The sequence below is a fragment of the Physcomitrium patens genome, chromosome 3 (genome assembly GCF_059467195.1).
Source record: "Physcomitrium patens ecotype Gransden chromosome 3, ASM5946719v1, whole genome shotgun sequence".
Lineage (NCBI taxonomy): Eukaryota > Viridiplantae > Streptophyta > Bryopsida > Funariales > Funariaceae > Physcomitrium > Physcomitrium patens.
In genome coordinates, this window is record NC_143412.1 from 2160992 (window position 1) to 2174953 (window position 13962).

The following is a 13962-nucleotide window of genomic DNA, read 5'->3' on the forward strand; positions in this document are numbered from 1 at the left end:
AATAATGATAAAACATATTATGGTTTATATGAAGAAGATTGTTTAATTAAAGAAAGGACAATTACAGACTTTTGATGTTATTTGTATAGTGGTTAATTTCTCTTAGTAATAAACCATCAACCACTTAAATGGCTCATTGAATTTGACAAATTAGATGAAAAACTTGAAAATGTAGGCCTTAATGTTACAAGAGTATGGTTTCAAGATGGTGCATAGGATAAGATTGGTAAATATGAATATTGATGGTTTGAATAGGAATCCATATTCAAGCTAAAAAGATTCTATAAGAGTTAAGTGGTATATTGAAGAAGATGAAGAAGAAGTACTTAAATTGTATATATATTATTATGTCTTAGTTTATTATCAATAAATGGAAGCTTATTAAAAGATAGTTCTAATGAAATAGAAAAATGAGAAGAATATAAAGGCATCAAGGATGTTTTTGAAGATGGACCAATTTTGAATTATCTAATGATTAGAAAATTACAAATTGAAGTAACTTCTAAAGAAAGAGATAGGATCCTACAATACGTTGAATGAGTTAAATGGAAAGGAACTTATTTACTTAAAAAGATGTTAGATAGGACAAAACTTGTAGTACTAAAGCCACAAGAACGTGAAAAGTTGGTACTTTACATCCATGAAGAGTTGGAATCTTTTGAAATGAAGAGAACTTACAATCTTATCTAACTTCAATATTGGTGGATTGATATCCATTCAAAAATATAATAGATTGTTTCTAGGTACCAAATATGTAATAAGGTTTGTATTTTATTTAATGCACCAACACATGTTTTACAATCTTTACCTTTTATGGACCTAGAATATTCATAGAGTATGGATTTTTCAAGTCCATTATTAATCATTAAGAAACTTAGAAAATATTTATTAGTGATAATATTATATTTTGTGAAGTTTACTTGAGAATGCATTTGATGCTTGGCTGTAGAAGATAAAATAGAATGTATAATAAACAAGTCCTAAAATCTCTAATAGAATCTTAAATAAGATCTAATTAAATCTTAACAATTTTAATTAATCTTTAATCAAATATAAAAGAAGTTTTAAAGAAATTACAAAAAATATAAAGAAATTATAAATAAATCTTAAAAATAAATATTCAATAAAAAAGTTATAAAGAAATATCAAAGAAATCTTGAATAGTTATTAAAAATAAAAATCTTAAATGAATCCTTATCAAATTCTAAATTCTAACGAAATCATAAACCAACTCTAATCAAATCTTATTCAAATCCTAATTAAATTTTAAATCAAACTTAATCAAATCCTAACCAAATCCTAATAAAATCCTAAATAAATCCTAATCAAACTCTAAATTAATCCTAACCAAATCCTAATGAAATTCTAAACCAATCCTAGCCACATCCTAATATAATTCTAATCAATTCATTTAGATTTTTTAAATTCTCAATAAATATTAATTAAATTATTAATCTCAACTCAAATTTTATTCACTTTTCAACCTACAAGAAATTAAGAAGCACAAAAAATTTGAAAAAATTTGAATTCACCAATCAAAAGAAAAAGCTCTTAAACCTCTTAAATGATGGTTGTTGTCCTTCTTTAACTTGGATGTTGATCTTTCAATAGCAGTTTCTCCTTGCTAAACTGTTTCATTGCTTCAAAAATTAGCTAGTATGTAGATTTTTAAATCCAAATTATTTTTACTAATTTTTGCTTCAATCAAGTTAGCAACTTTTTCAGAATCATAAAAATCTTCTTTGATCCTAAATGTCAAAAATTTGAAATCTTCATCCAATAAAATTCTCATATTCTTTAATCTAACTATTCAATTGACATCAAATTTTTTAAACACATTGAATACAAGCACAATAAAAAAATAACAAAATTTTACTTATAAATGTACTACAACACTTACTTAATACTTAAAATTATAAACCTCTTTTTATTTTTCAAAACCCAAAACTATTGCATACATTTCTTACTTTGAAAAGCCCTCAATTTACATAAAACTAACTTTTAAAAAACTTTCACTGGTTTTTTTTCAATTTCTACTATTTGATCAGCTAAAGAACCTTCTAATTACCATAGGTGCATAGTTTTTTGCCTTGAGATATGATTTTGACCTTGATTTACTGCCAATCCTCTTTGGATATCAATTCTTGGTATTTTGGAGTAAATTTTGCTAAAATATATTTTCAACTTCTTCTTGAAGATACATATATAATTTATTATTTTAATCTAATTTTTTTTCTTTTATTTATGGCCTTAAAAAATAAGTAGAAGCCTCTTTTATAAGGTAGCATTAATACTTATTAATCTTTACTACCTCCTTGTCTATTATTTATATTTTTAAGATAATTTATTGAAATATTTTCTTTTAAGCTCCTCTATAATATAATATTTCCTTTCCTCTTTCATCTAATTGTCGTACTACAAGACAACAATGATTGAACACTTCTCTAAATAAATAGAGTTAGAGGCATTGCTTCACAAATTTAATGAAAGAGCAACTTATGCTTTCCATGATTGGATTCTAAGTCTATTTGGAGTTCCAACAATGTATTAACTAACAAGGGAGAGATCTCTTAAGGAAATTTAAAGTTTTATTAGAATAGGCATAATGATTATAGAACTACATTGTGAGATCATCTTGAAGTAAATGGTTTGACAAAATACATGGTAACAACTATTAAGAAGGCTTTTAAGAAATGTGGTCTACAAAAAGGACATCATAGAGATTGATAAATGATATCAAATGTGATAAGTATTACATTATTGATTAATATAATAAATTTATTTATTATATCCTGGTTCAACACTAAATAAATTTTAATCCATATAGGTACAATTTTAATGTATATAATAGAATGTCTTATACTTACCACTCCAATCTTATATTTGTTTTTAGTTTTTTTTTTTTTTTTTTTTTTTTTTTTTATAGTTTTTTTTGTCTTCTATTCAATAATGGCTACATATTAGAAAAATAAAATATATCTATTGTATATAGTTTCTATAGAAACTTTGTTTATCAAACCATAGACAATAATAAAGCCTTTTATTTAAATTATTATTACATAATCTAAACGACCTTTGTAAAAAAAACAATTAGAAATCAATGTCTTTTTATTTATTTATTTATTTCATGCCAAAGCTATTACACAATTTTTCATAAGTTACAAGTGTATTTTAATTGTTGTATTATATTTCAAACAGTGACAAATAAATACTATTCTATTTCTTATAAATTAAAGGTATTAAATAAGATATTTTGGTCATTGTGGGACATAATACAAGATATCAAATATTATACCAAAAGTTTTTTTTTAATATCTTACAATACAAAGAAACTTGTATATTAATATTAAAGTATCTTCGTTTTTTAATAATTATTGAAATAGTCATAGATATCATTTCTTGTTAAAATATAAAATGCCTTATTATATGCATTTAAGATTTATTTATGTTATTATATCTTAGATTTTTTTGTTTAAAACATATCATAGTAATATTACAAAAAATTATATGTAGTTTATGGTCTTTACAAACCTACATAATACTAATTTCTTTGTAATAATTTCTAAAGGCTTATTCATTGTAATACTAATATTTTAAGAATAAATTTTTTTATTTTATTTCAAATATTTATAATATAATTTGTTATAAATATTAATAATAATATATATATATATATATATGCTACTAATCATATTACAATCATGTGTAGTTAAAATGACTATAATAAGAATAATAAAAAAACATTACCTTCAAAAATAGTTGCAGTAAAGTACACCATTTCATAAAATTGCTAATATTCAAATTAATATATGCAAATCCATTGAATCACAAGTCACAACTCTTCTATTGTTTGTCCAATTACTCCACTAAGAAAATTAACAATAAATCCCACTTCCATTTATTTGAAAAAGTTTAAATCATTCTAAAAGTCTACACATTCAATGTATAAGACTTTAGTCTTTTTATCTGGAATTTGCATTCTAAACACTACTTGCTCTTGCCACTATTTTCCACCATAAATCTTTCCTTCAATTCCTGTATAGGTTCATGAAATAAATTGCATATAATTCAGAGCAACTTTAATGGGCAGATTTGCATGGCAGAAGCAAGTGCTGATGTGTCACTAGAGGACTGGACGGCAATGCATGATCTCCGCCAGGTCACCATGGTGGGTGTTGCCACGGTGGCGCTTGGCCATGTGCATCCTTCCTGGAAATTGTCAGTCTTTGTGTGTATTATTAAAAATGGCCATGAGTTTTGGCTTTCCTTAGAAGCCAATTCAACTCGAGCTTCGTTCAAACTCCAACGTCCTTTTAACCTTTACATATATTTTTAATTTTGTGGCTGCCCTTCTTCTCGTTTGGGCAGTTCAATAACTGTCAATTCATATCCATGGGTCACCGGAGTAAAAAAATGTGTTTCTTCTTGGTATTGAATGATATATGTATATTATAATTAATCTTATAAAAAATTAAAAAAATCTTTTAAATCCTCTTTACTGGAATATTATTTCAAAAATACTTTAAAAAAAGCTGAAATCCAACTGTGATTATTGATACAAACCAACATCCTATGTTAAATTTCTATCATCAACATTTGATTTCACTAATTGTGGTATTATGCTTGTGCTTGAGCATTACTCAAGATCAAGGTGGATATCATTTTAATTTAATTTAATTAAATTTTTCCATCTTACTTGGTTGTCTATAAACAAACACATATTTTTACTATCAACTGACTTTTTAAACTTCCAAGTAACTTCCAACATATTTTAAAGGTGTTCACAATGCCACCACAATTTTATCCATTGCCATCACAACTCACCACTCACTCAACATATTCCTTTAATTTATTTTATTGGAATAAAATAATCTATTAATATTTTGAATAAATAAATAAACATATATATATATATATATATATATATCAAACTTGTTTTTATTTTTTGTTTTTCATCTTACTTGGTTATCTATAAATACATATATGTTTTTATTCTCAATCGACTTTCTAAACTTCTAAGTAACTCCCATCATATTTTAAGGGTGTTGATAATGCCACCATAGTTTTTGCTATTAAAACAACAACCCAATACTCATTAAACATATTTTTAAAATATTTCTATCCTAGTAAAATATTCTATTAATATTTTAAATATATATTTAGTTAAAATTATACAAAAATATATATTTAATTATAATAAAAAATAATTAAAAAAAAGAATAAGAACAAGTTGTGGTAATAGTAGCAAATTTTTTGGTGGCATTAGCACCATCCTATTTTTAACATGATACTTACATAAATAAGGCTATTTATTTATGTATAGAAAGAATTGGGATGGATAAAGGAGGTATATGTGTATGAGTATTTTTATGAACACATATTTTTTAATAAATTTTTTGGTTCTAATTAAGGATTCATTTTCTTTTTCTTTTTGTATATATATATATATATATATATATATTCTGAAGAAGCTAGAATGGTTGGACGTTCCCAAATAGAAAAGAAACTACATGATTAAAGAAAACTATCTAAAATGTGTTTGCACACACAATGAATATGTATAAGTTTATATATATGTATAGATAGTTTATATATATTTATATATATATGTACTAGTGGAAATCCATGCTATTGGCCCTAAAAAAACATTGTAAATTATGTGTTGTAAATTAATCTTTTGTTTGAAGCTTTACATGACATGAAACTCCATGTTGCATGCTATTCCACGTTGTGATGCTTCCAAGCTCCATGCCTAATGATCTCACAATGCTACTCTTGGCAATATGTAGCATAAAGATTTAAATCTTGGATTGATCAAAAGTTGAATTATTGCTTCACTTTTGATGAAAATAATGAAATATGCAATCAATCAGAGATGGTTGTTGCCCCCAAGCTGTTTTATATAAGATATATATATATATATATATATATACATACAGGAGAAGTTGTGGGTATGAATGGCTGTATTTACACGTATGAAAAAGCAAAAGGAGAATATGAATGATAGGGCTGGGTGATGAGGAGGAGGCCCTGTGCATCTCTGGATCCAGCCACCCATTAGGACCAACACTGGGACCCAGGTAAACAAAATGAGGAAAAAGGGAATCAAAACAGATGAATGATTGGACCCTTTCACGGATGATTTCATGGATGTTCTTCACCCCTTCATTGTCTATTTTGTGCTGCTGATGTTCTTCACACCTCCATTCTGTTCATCTTCATCCATGATGCTGTGCTATCATTTTTGCATGGAAGTAGGATAAAGCGAACAAGGTGTGTGTGTGTATATATCTATATATATATATATATTCAAATTGGCATTGTAATTTCAATCATGTAATAGTGGTGGTGGTGACAAAGATGATAGTAATAATGTTGTCTTTTAACAAGATTGTGGATTCTTGCAAACTTATTGTTCTGCTACTGGTACATTGTTTCTAGTTTTTTTTTAAAATTAATTATAAAAAAATAATCAATCTGTCAATATTTACATGAAGATACACTAAAACCCTGCATTCTGTTTACAGTAGGAAATGAACTTGTATGAGTGAAGCAAGTGGTACATGGCATGGATGAATGAGCTCTATGAGAACTTTTTGAAGCAACATAAGCTGTTGATGGTACCCTGCAATTGCACGAGAGAGAACATGGCTCAGCACAGACAACTCCACTGCTCCAAAGAATAATTCCAGCAGGAAATCTTAGATATAGGGCAATGAAAACTGCTGTTATTTTCATAGGATGCCACTAATTTGTAATGAACATTTTGCATGATCCACTAAAAGTGAAGGACATTCACCTGATTGCTGCATCAGGTGACAGTCTCCATCAGGTGGTGGTTTCAAAGCAGAAAAGATCCTTAAGTGCACAGCGTCAGACTTAGCCAAAAGCAACTCACTGATATCTGCAATGCTAAGCTGTCCTTGTTAAACCCTAGTCAGAACAAAGCAGAAGCCACGTCAAAGTTCCTAACAGAAGCTAAATCCTTAAAGAATAACAAATGGCATAGGAATTAAAATTACACAATTGATTTTGATGATAATGATAGAGGAGAACTAGAAGAAAGAAAAGCAAACACCATGAAGCTAGAACACTTACAATTCACCGGGACTTTGACAGGGCAGCCATTGCTATTGCAGTATCTTCTTTTTTGCTTCTACTTAACGCTGAGAAGCTTGAGCATGTTGAGCTTGAGTGCTGCCTCGCTCCTTCTGTAAGAATCACCACTTAGATGAGCAGAGCTACCACTGCCTCACAAATTTATGGCGTCCTACAAGGAGTGATTGGCAAGCGGACAGCATGATCATTTACACATGCAGATTTTAAAACTTGAAAAATTAGTAACACACAGGCCCCGAAATACGCATCACATTTCTAAAATATATTCACTATATTACACAAACAGTGCAATTCTTCGCGCAACCTCCGAACCTGAATGGCAGTCTTTCCATAATCTTACTCTATAGATAACAACGCTAATTCAAAACACTTCAATCCCGAAGTACAGCGCATCTCACTCTCAATTCGCTCCGTCTGGCACTACTACAACACCTCGCAATTCTCTTTAACCAACCCGTCATCCCCAAATTATCTCCTCTTGCATTCAGGAAATGCAAGAGTGAAGTGACAACATGCCTGTGTAAGGAGGCGTGTTTCGAGGAGGACGGAAATCAAGCTCTGGTCCGCAACGGAAGCATGGGACGCGATCAATACGAGTCTCACAAGAAACAGAGCGGAAAATTGTAACTTAGGATTCGATTCGCAAGGGCCACACAGCAGCATGAAAGCTCGATTCTTATACAGTATATTGATGAACATTTGAACCTGCCCTCAAGCTAGCTAGGTCTTTCTGCTTGGAGCCTTGACTATTCTTCCTTGCGTGAGTATCTCGCAATACACTCTGGATTAATCGACGCCATTCAGGCATTTGTGCAATGTGTTCATCTGAGGGCGGGCCACTCAGAGTCGGCATTAATGAAACACCACCTACTGCACAATCTACACTCTGCCATGTGTTGGTTCATTATATTCCACTGCAAATCTCTGCAAATGACGAAAAGTACTTCCCAGTTCTTGCAAGATGACTAATAAGAATGACGTAGCGCTGAAGGTACAAATTGCTACAGGGTAAACAGTTGGTTGTGGTGTATCACCGATGGGCTGGCCTCCAATCAAAGACGTGGTTCACAGGCGTCAAGAGTCACCCTTGCCCAGCTTTATAACAACGGATTAATCCATGAAGATAGCCTTATCAGAGGCTCCATTTGTTCCTTTCATGTTCCCATTATTAACGTCTCATAGGCATATGTTGTAGAGAAGGGTTGCCGACATGCGATTGCTCCGCATCTATGTCAATACTTCCTATTCGCAACAAGGACGTTCAATCTGTCACTCAAGCATGATGGTTTAGCTTTAGTTCTCGACACTGACACATAATCTCCCTTGTCATGTGTCTTCAATGTCGACCACAATTGAGAAATCAAACTAAACAATGCAGGTCCAATTGTCATTGATGCAATCAGATACTCCCGAAGAAATGAATCCTCGAAACATCACATGACTAGATGAACCTTCACCATCACAGTTGGTGAAAGAGAAAGGTGTTTTTTTTTGTTTTTTGTTTTGTTTCTTTAACCTCATTGTAATTTCTTTCACGGGTTCAATAATTATCAATAACATAAGTTTGGCTGGTGGTAGAGGTCTGTATATCTGTTCCCTTGAGATCATTCACTGTTCAAATAAACAGTCGAGGCCAATTATGAATATCCGGCAGGGGCACGATCCCAATCTCCGAACTAGTTGGTCCATCAGACAGCGAAGAACACAAAGAACGTAGCGCTGCAATATTTCAACCCTGAAGCGCAACCACAGAGGCACAACTGAGAGCATGACCTCCAGAAAATTGAAGCAGAATTGATACAGCTCTTACGACTGGCTCGATAATCGGATCCTCCTCCTCGGCAATCTCCAACGATTCTATTGAGACCACTCAACAAAGCTTCGCCGCCACTCTCCACCGTCCTGACGCAAACTACCAGCACCACCAAAGCTCCACTAACCTCACTGCCAACAATACCTGCGACTATTAACACACACAAAATCATTACCGCTGCCTGCTGACAGAGCGACGACACCAAAACTTGGCACCTCCCCCAGAGCCAAACTCTAGCTTCCACACACGTTACACACTATCTAACAGATCTCTGTGAAGGTCGATTTCGGGCTTGAAAACTAATGACGCAATAGCTCCATTCCACTTACGCTTCTCGAGAGCTCACCGCGGCACAAAGAAAGCTCCTCGTCGTTGGACTCGCAGCATTCGCCATGGAATTCCCGAGCCTTGCTTAGAATCTATGGCAAGCAACTCCGCGACGGGGAAGGCTGTGTCCTGTGTGAACGCGGCTCTGCGTCCCGTCATGTGACAGCCCGAGCGAGCTGGCGGAGCATAATGCAATTTGGATTAAAGGTTTTTTTAAAAAAATTAATTAAATTATAATTTTTTTCCCCATTAGTGTAGTTTATCGTTGCATTGTAGGTCTAGATTGTAAATACATGTACAAGTATCAAAAGATAAGAAACAATCTTGCCCACCAATGACTTCCAAAATCTTCCCAATTTTCTTAAAGAAAGTGCCACATAACCAAGAGTGATATAGTTGTAAGATATTGTTGCCTTCAATGCTTTTACACATATCGCTTCAAATGTATGTTGCCTTCAATGCTTTTACACATATCGCTTCAAATGTATGTTGCCTTCAATGCTTTTACACATATTGCTTCAAATGTATGTTGCCTTCAATGCTTTTACACATATCGCTTCAAATGTATGTTGCCTTGTCAACTTTATTAATGATCCAAAGTCTAAAAAAAAAAGTTGTTATGATTTGCAATTTTTCAATTGACTACTATAGAGATTATATTTTTTAATAATAAAAATACAGTATATTATGTGAAGGATGTCCAATGTACATGTAAAAAAACGAAAATGTAGTAGGTTTGTATCTTTTATAAAAACTTAGAAATTAAATATTTAAAATGTGATTTTATAATTAAATAAATTTATAAAAAACATACACATATTTGGTTTAAAAATTGGAAAAAAAATATTAAAAACAGAGACATTTAAAAAGATATATTTAATATTAAGTACTGTGAAACAAATATAAACAAAGTTTAGTAATACAATTATTAGATGTTTCATTACAAGTTAATTTGCAAAAGTTGAAAAATCTTTTATTTTTTATTTTTTATATTGAAATGATGAAAAAAAAATGTGATGATTATTTTATCATTTATATTAAAATTCTATGGCAAAGTAATTTTCTTAAAAAATAATAGAAATTAATATATTTCTAAGAATTCTATATTAAAAACAAACATCTCATATATTATTAATTTTTAAGTTACTATTATTTGTTGAGTGGCACAAATATATCCTAATTTTTTAAATTATTATATTATGCTTAAAATTAATATAAAAACATAAAATAATAAAAATATAAATCAGAAAGTTTAAAATATACATTTATAATTAGAAACAAGCTTTAACAATAATTTAATTCACAAAAATTTAATAAAAATATATATATTTTTATTTTACTTAAAAAAAGAGGTTCCATTTAATTAATATTATACTTTATACTTTTATTTTTATATATTATTATTTTTTTACTTTCTATGAATAATTTTAAAAATAATCTATACATATTAGGACTTCATGGCTAATTTTTTATGTAAACTTATTTAAATTAATATAAATATACTTATGTTCTTTTCATATGTTGAATGATTGAAAACCAAAATATAATAATAAGACGTCACAAGACCAACTTAAAAAATTAGAAGTTTTTAATAACATGTAACTAATTATGTGTATGAAGATTTAAATAAAAAATATGGCTTTGTTTTCTCATATAAATATAATATTTTAATAATAAAAGAATATTTTAAGAAACATTATTTTTGAATATATGATATGATTTAGATGCTTTCTATATGTTAGATTTTAATATGTTAGAAATGAATTTATTAGATTTTAATATGTTAAAAATGAAGTTATTAGATTTTAGTAATTGTAAGTAAAGAGTTTTGAGTTTATGCAGATTTGTATAAATATTGATAGATTTTAGTAGATATGATATAAAATAATTGTATTACAATTCAATTGATAAATGTTAAGGAAGTTTCTTACATAAAATCTAGATATTTAGACTCTTGTAAATATGTCACATAGCTATTCATATTTGTCTATTTTTTTTTTTTTTTTTTTTAAAAAAAACATTGTATGAGAAACAATCTACAACTTAATACTTAGGCCATAAGCCTTATAGTCTTTAAGAAGCTTCTACAAGATCTTGATAACTAGTATATATAGAAACAAGACTAAGACCATCTTCACTCCTATTAATACCTTTATTGTATTCAAGTCTTAGTTTAAAAGTCTTTAGGTTCTTTCTAATTAACAATAGCCATTTAAATTTCTTTCTACCTTACATCTATCTCTTATTTGTCTACTTTCCCACTTTTAGTAATATAAGAATATATTGCCATTTTAGAAATTTTTCTTGATTCTTGTCCTTAACTACTTCAAAGTGAGACAATTCATCTTTTAAAGTGATTGGTAATTTAAATTTTTTTTTAAAAGTTTCTTCAATATTGGTATTAAGTAGCACTATGTCTATTTTAAGGACATGGTGGCAACTGAAGTACAAAAGAACAAAAATAAAAATAAAAATTAAGTGTTACAAATACTAGATGCAATATTTTATTTAATCACTAAAATAAACTTTATTTTTCAAACTCCAAAGTCAAAAGATTTTTAAAAATATCATACATACTGTAGTTACAACCTATAGTATTTTAAGTAATTTGCAAGGCAAATGTTGTTATAGTAAAAGTCATTTTTAAAATTTTAATAATTTATTTTATGAAAATGTGTCACAATAAATTACCATGTGTTAAATCATGTCAATCAGGTTACACATATGTTAAATCAAAGCAGTAGGTTACTATTTTAAAGATTTTATTTTATTTTTTATTAAACACATGTATATTCTCTAAGCTTTTGGATGATGTGGGTATGAAAATGAGCATATTAAACACTTGTCAATATTCTACATAATTGAAATACTGTCCCACTATGGAAATCTTTTTTTACATATTCACTGAGCATATCTGTGAATTTTTTTTTATTTATCAAATTCTTAATTGATTATGTAACATTATCTAAAAAAATAGCCACAAAATATAACCTCTTCCTAATGGAGTAGAAAGTTAATATTTTTTAACATTTTTTTTAAAAAAAAATAATTCTTTCGAAAGTGGCCATTTTCAAAAAAAAAAAAAAAAAAAAAAAAAAAAACACTTGGACTACTTCTGGATTCTCAAATTAAAATTACACGCACTATCAAAATGAAACATTGATAAAGGCCCAACTCACTAAAAAAGAAAAGAAAAGTTCAGACCACATATACTCCCAGGAATTTTATTTTCTAATCCATTCCCTTCTGTTAATATCCACAACAAGAATACATAAGTCTGGGACCAGTTTTAAGAGAGAGAATTCAATGAAGCTATGTCTAGGCTGCTAATCTCTGTGGCAGATCACAAAGCCATTGCATTTGGATACACATTACGTTCAATCCTCCCTTGTGAATGCACCCATGGTGTATTTTTACCACAAAATCTTGCTATTGTGAAGATTATGGTACAGGGTAGAATGGGACAGTGGTTTAGAGTTTAATAATTTTTAGGGTTAGGGTTAGAGTGTGTAAGTTCAATTTATTTTCACACAATAGCAGGATTACATTTTTATGCAGATTCTGTTAAGGTAAAGCTGGCCCGCACCCTTATAGAGCTGACTAAATTGGAGGCATCATACAACTTTTCCAAAAATTGTTGCAATGTAGAAGCTATGGAATTAGAACTGGTTACAACTATCACAAATGTGGAAAAGCATGCAAAGGTTCTCCCTACTATTTTGATGGCTAGCAAGACTTTGCTAAAAGAATATATCTGTAGTAGTACATGGTTGCTTTTGCACACCACTGTATTATTAGTTCAAGTCAATTAGGAGGTTGTAAAACAATAAATAATTTATTTATAGTAGCATGCAATTTTAGCCTACTTTGTCGAGGATAAGCAACCTTCTCATGTATTAGTCAAATAGATTGAGTTGTATTGCAAGTTGGAGCCTTAGTATCATAGATATACATATGTATTCTAAAAAATACTTATATGATTAAATAGAAGTAAGTAAAAGTAGATAAAAATAAGTTAATTTCATAACACCTTTTAGAAAATCTTCTTAGAAGCTTCATAGATACTACTTTGACTTTACATGTGTTTGTAGTTGATTGATAGGTTAGAAACTTAGTCAATAAGTTAACCACGTGTTGGTAGCTTACAGAATAAGTTGACTATGTGGCGTTCAATTAGAAAACTTACCTTGCAAGTCAAGATATGTGTCTTATAAAGTCAACACGTTTTGGAGGTCCTATAGGATATTGCTACATAGTTTCTAGTTAAGAGTAAATATGGAGGCATGAGTGAAGCCTTCTTCACTCTTATCAATGCCTTTCTAGTCTTTAGTCTTGTTTTTAGCAATAGCCATTCTAATTCAATGTTATATCATCTTTGAGTGACTTTTTAGTTCTTTTTAGTGACACAAGAGTGTATTGAAGATTTTTTTTTTTGAGATTCATATCCTTGATACTTAGTAGTTTTGGATGAAGTCCTTAACATGTACTTCTTTTAGATGCTCATTTTACAGACTATCACCACCTAGAAACTACTGATGTTAATCTTACATTTATTAAAGTGGAATACTTGCATCTTATAAATTTAAACTTCTAGATTCAACTCCAACTACCTTAAAAGCTTTAGAGTTCTAACATGCATCATGCTATAGAAGATTTCTACAGAGTTTATGAAAGTCGCAATCTAAATAGTTAGAGGATTAGAA

General features: G+C 29.5%; 1 long non-coding RNA gene across 3 annotated transcripts; it reads right to left on the reverse strand.

Annotated features, from left to right (window-relative positions):
• Nucleotides 1-6361: 6361 nt before the first annotated feature.
• LOC112279738 (uncharacterized) lies at nt 6362-9268 on the reverse strand. 3 transcript variants are annotated; one of them, XR_012217106.2, is made up of 5 exons: nt 8930-9268; nt 7636-8385; nt 7099-7211; nt 6800-6933; nt 6362-6625 (listed from the first exon to the last, which is right to left on the reverse strand). It is a non-coding gene; the product is annotated as an uncharacterized LOC112279738 (long non-coding RNA). The 3 variants fall into 3 exon arrangements; XR_012217107.2 differs by lacking the exon at nt 8930-9268 and having other exon boundaries at nt 6800-6904; nt 7636-8514; XR_016501990.1 differs by lacking the exon at nt 8930-9268 and having other exon boundaries at nt 7636-8508.
• Between the last annotated feature and the right edge of the window lie 4694 nt (nt 9269-13962).